Source organism: Nipponia nippon, unplaced genomic scaffold (genome assembly GCF_047370975.1).
Source record: "Nipponia nippon isolate SJK-2023a ecotype South Korea unplaced genomic scaffold, ASM4737097v1 scaffold_31, whole genome shotgun sequence".
Lineage (NCBI taxonomy): Eukaryota > Metazoa > Chordata > Aves > Pelecaniformes > Threskiornithidae > Nipponia > Nipponia nippon.
Genome location: NW_028262349.1, coordinates 4,469,493 through 4,474,685, shown reverse-complemented (window position 1 = coordinate 4,474,685; position 5,193 = coordinate 4,469,493). Strand labels below are relative to the sequence as shown.

The 5,193-nt window shown below is 52.0% G+C and overlaps 1 long non-coding RNA gene across 1 annotated transcript; it reads right to left on the bottom strand.

Annotated features, from left to right (window-relative positions):
* Positions 1–572: 572 nt before the first annotated feature.
* Positions 573–4,590, bottom strand: LOC148054353 (uncharacterized). Its single transcript, XR_015707378.1, has 3 exons — positions 4,509–4,590; positions 1,295–1,348; positions 573–646 (listed from the first exon to the last, which is right to left on the bottom strand). It is a non-coding gene; the product is annotated as an uncharacterized LOC148054353 (long non-coding RNA).
* Between the last annotated feature and the right edge of the window lie 603 nt (positions 4,591–5,193).

Genomic DNA, 5,193 nt, shown 5'->3' with positions numbered 1-5,193 from the left:
TTCACCTAGATTTTAACTTTTTCCCCGATTTATCTTTTAAAATATAAATGTCAAACTAATTGAAACATTTCATATATTTAAAATGATGTCAAGAGATTGTGTAACACTACATTGTTAAGTCTGAGTGCAATACAGTCACCCTGTGTCTTTTGAGATTGATACTGATTTCAGTTGAATAAATGCCATGTTTATTGCCATGAAACTGTATTTCCTTGTATTTCCTCTGTAGTGACACGTTTCACCTCAAATCAAAATACTTTTGCCCTACTGAAATCCCTGAGCTTTTGCTCCTCAGGTGTCCTGGGCATCCCATAGGGTCTGATGTTACAGAGATCAGGACCTTTCACTGCCCCTCAAGACCACCTGAGCCAGACTTGCCCTGTTGCATGCCTCAGTTTCCTGCAGAGCACAGGATGTGGTGCTGATCTCTAGGTAATTATTCGATACCATCATTAGATGAACTCTCTACTGAAAGTGAAAGCACTAGAATTAGAATTAATGAAACCACCAAGTCATCAATCCTTCCACTGCAGGCAATGTTTCCACACAATCAAACTGGCTTTTTAGTTTCACAGTAAAGCTCCTCAGTGGCAGGTTGGACCAATTCGTCCCCCAGGTCAGGTTCCTCAGTGCAGAGTGAAGTTTCCTATGCAGAGGATTAGAAACCGGTTTGCTTGATCAAACAAAGGTTTTCAAACACCCAATATTATGTCAGCAACATCAGATTAAAAGCTTTCACAGCGGCTTGCAAAAGACCTTTGCAGGTTTCCATGCCACCCAGTGTGCCCCAGCTGCAACAACCATCACATGACAGAAGCGCTGTGAGCAGAAAGGACTTCCCGGCTTGGGCTTTGATGGCAGGTGCTCAAGAAAAGCTGCACAACGGAGCAGGGCTGGTGGGGTCCAGCTGTTAGAGCACCAGCTCCTGCCTTGGCATACCTGGGCAAGCCCCCAGATCTTCAGCCAACTGTCCCTGCTGCGCCTCTGTTTCCTTCGTCCTGGTACCCCAGTGCCCTGCTCCCCTCTCACCATGGAGCCCCATCTCTTACTCTCAAAAAGACACAAGTGACACTAACAACAGCACAGTGCAGGGTGTGGAGGTGTGACAGCCAGAATGTGCTGGGACAGGAAGGTGCTATTTCATGGAGCTGTTTCATAGGGGGTTTGAATTTTCTTTTTTATGCCATGGCCACAGGAGACCTGCCTCTCAGCACCATGAGCCATACCAACACCACCTCCTCCCCCAGGCTCTCCCCATGGGTTTGCTGGGAACAGGAGGAGAGGCCCAACATACATTGCAGAGCACAAACCAGCAGCTCCCACGCTGGCACCGCTGTCCTCTCCAGCCCTGGGGACAAAAGGGAAGGCAGAAAAACCAGTGGCTTCCCAGGGGAGCTCCAGGCAGCACCTGAGTCCCAGGACAGACCTGAGAGCAGCAGAGCAAATTTGTGTCTGCTCAACAGAAAGGTACACATAGCTGACCTAATTTAGAAAAACTTTAGATGCAGCACAGCATCACCCAGCTCTGCTTGACCTGCTTGCAGGGGCTCCAAAGAGCCAAGACAACCACCCCAGCAATACCGTGAGACCCTGTATCTTAAGGGGTTGTTGCAAACACCTTTCTGCAGGAACAGCTGCAGCCACACATGCTGATGATCCTTTTCTCCCTGGTGCAGCCACCAGCACTCACTGGCAGACAAGGACAAGCCACATACATCCAACCCCACACATGTTTGCCACCATGGGCAGCCCCCAGCCTGACACCTCAGGCAGGGGAGTCAAACCCCAGCCCTGCTGGCTGGTCTCCCATACCCAACCCTCAAAACTAAAGAGCCAAAACTAAAGCTGAAATACACTGAGGAAGGGGCAGCAAGGCAGTTGAAAGGGGAAAAGGGGCTGAGAAAGCAGCTTGCAAGGAGAAAGGGCCAAGCTCGAGCATGCTATGGGGATGGCCGGTGCCTGTGAGCCTCCCTGCAGGGCTGCTTTCCAAGAGGAAGGAGCCCTCACATACCACGGTGCCTCTCAGCATCCCCTACGCCATGTCGCAATGCACTTCATGTTATGGTTGGACACCTGCCCGCCTTTGCTATGGAGCCACTGTTTCCAAACAGGGGCCCCTGGTGAGGCTGCTGGGGTCAGGCCAGCTCAGCAGTGACGCAGGTGGCTCAGCCTCTGGCACAGTGACCTGGCCCCAGGCAGGGGCTGGGGAAGGGCAGAGCAAGCAAGCAAAGAGGCTCAGCTTGACCTCAGGGATCTGTCCTGGACCCAGTTCCATCAACACCCACCTGTAGCACCATCCTCCATGGTTGCTTTCCCCCCCCCAGCACAATCTTCAGCCTTCCACTGCCTCTACTCTCCCCTTGCACTGCAGATGCACGGGGGCCATTCCTTAGCATTTCTGTCCTTTCTTCATATGTCTCAACCCAGTTCCCCCGCTGCTACCAGTGTGCAAGCTGGTGTCTGGCAGCACCCAGTCACCACTTATCCCAGCACAGCACTAGGTGGATGTACCCAGCCCTGCCTTGGTAATTGATGCTTAGTAAGAGACAGTTTAACAGTCTCCTTTTCAGCTCTTTAAACATCTTGTGCTGAACAGTGGAAACAAGGCTGAACTGCAACAATAAAGATTCAGCTGCTTCTCATCATTCTCCCCAGCAATTCCTATTCAATTTGGCTCTTATAGATAGAAAAATGCTCCATCTGCTTTGGAAACAGTCAAAAAGCCTTTTGTGCAAGGGCACCACTCAGCAAGGGCACCCATTCAGACACCTCTTTAACCTCCTGTTGTCAGCATCGACCCAGCACCATTTCCCAACAGCAGAACTCCATCCTGTTCCACCTTTGATGGAGAGGAGATCCTGAACAACCTGAGCTGCCTTGTCCAGAGCAGGATCCAGGCCACCCACCCCACGCGCATACAGCAATAGCGCCTAGCCCCAGCTTTGCTGCTGGGATTTGCAGCTCCATAGGCAAGGGCACATCCTTTCTGCTCATCTCCCTCATTGCTTCATCACTAATTGAGTCTCATGAGCCTTTCTCCTGCCCTGCTCCACTGGGGGCCTTAGCCTGAGGCAGCCAGAAGGAAAGCCGCATTGCACCCAACCAGGAATTGAATTTGTAAAGTGGTTGCTTTATCAGGAGAAAAAGCTTTATTTTGTCAGCACCACAATTGCTGAATTTTGTTTCCCCCCCACCAGCCTGCAAGAAGCAAATACAAATTTCCCTCTGAGCCACTGCTGGGCCTGATGGCTCCTCTTCCCTCTGCACAAGCACGCCTGCTTCTCTCCAGTAAAAAGCACCTAATTTAAGGGCAGCAGGAGAAAGAAAATTAGGAAATTATATTTTTCTGCTTCAGCTTGCAGTTTGCCTGATGCATCAGCAAAAGAAGGAGCATTGAGGCAACGCAACATTTCATCGGCTGTTGTGCCTGCAGCACAGCCCAGCGTCCCCCACTCCGCTGCGGCCTCCCTGGTGCGAAAGCAAGCTGGCTCCATGCTGCAAACCATCAGACAGCAGCTACACCACAGAGCCATCCAGTCCTGCTGCATGGTGTCACCTACACATTATTCAAACAGCCCCAAGGGAAACACAGTCCAATCGCAGCAGCTCAGCAATGCCCATCTCGAGCAGCGGTCAACACCCACGGGCTGAGGCTGCACGGTGCCAGCTGGCCCATCGCAGGCTGTCACCTCTGAAGAGCATTAAGCAGGATTTTACAAAAAAGTGATGAGCCCTGCAGGAAACAAGGAGCTGTTTTCCTTGGGTGTGTGTAACCACAGCCACAAAGGAGCAGCTCTGGGCACACTGTACCTGATGAGGGATCCCCTGAGGTGCTGGCTTCTGGCCAAACAGCATTACGAGAAACAGCAACAAAAAAAGCCCAAAAGCAAACCATGAAACCCCCCAGGACACTGGTGGCACGGGTAAGCAGCACCATTCGCTTTTCCACTGCACTCCTGTGAAAAAGCAGATGATAAGCATCAAGCATCATGGCATTACTAATCTTGCTTGGGACACAGAGGCAGAAAATCCCCTGCCGCAGGGACCAGAGGTGCCTGCCCACTCTCTTTAACTGTCACTTTCCAGCTGATCTTACCAGGCCTGAAGAGCCTCGCTAAAGTCCAGGACCTTGACCCCAGCCCTAGGACAGCATCACTAAATCCCACACCAGCCCAGGCTCACCTCCAGCAGATCTGTACAACGGCTTGGCTAGTACCAGAATTTCATGCCATGGTTTGCAACATAGCTGCTCCCTTGGGGCTGCAGCCTATGTACCCTGCAAGGGTCCTTCACTCTCCATGCATGACCCCACGGGGCTCCCATCAAGGAACCAGCCCTCGCAGTCACTCCCAAACACAGAAAGGTGGCCACAAACACCTATATTCATGCAAAAAACAGGTACTCAGAGCAACCTGCCAAAGGCACAGATCAAACCGCGGGAGAGAAAGCAAAGCAGAAACCCACAACGTCGTGACCCCTCTCCCAAACCATACAAAGTATTTTCATACCTGGACTAGAAGGCTGGGAAAGGCACTGCCACGAGCCAGGTATTGCCCAATGGGGAGGAAAGGTACCAGCTTCCCACCCCAGTACACTCTTCTAGAAAGGAGACCTCTCCCACCCCTCCGGGATTTATAGGGTTGAGGGTTTATCTGCTGCAGCTGCAGCTCCTCCACCACCTTTCACAGCTCTTCAGGACCCGATCACCATCAGCTGCGATCCCCAGCAGGGAACCGGGAGCATCCCCCAGCACTGGGGCTTGGAGTCAGCTCACAGGTGGGAGAGGCTAAATTCCCCACAGCTGCACTTGGTATCAAGGACAAGATTTCCTCGTCTCCTACTGGGTACGGGGGACCTGCGCCCACATTTGTCATCCTCTCCCAGTACTCATTCTTCTCTGTTCAGCCCCAAGATCTCTATATGCTGTGAAGACCCCTTATTTAACGCACTCCAGTGGGCAGAGTTAAGGGTACTGCGGCAGGTTTCATCACCGATCTTGAGTGGCAACACGGCGGATTTAATTTCCTTTTAATGCAGCGGAGGTATCTGCTCCCCACTCCAGCACTGAGAACACGCACGGGCTGGAGCAGTCTCGGTCCCCCCCCTGTGGCTGTTGCCTGCGAACACGAAAACCTGCACACGAGTGATTTGCTCCCTGCAGAGAGGAGCAGGAGCCACAGTAAATATCGCAAA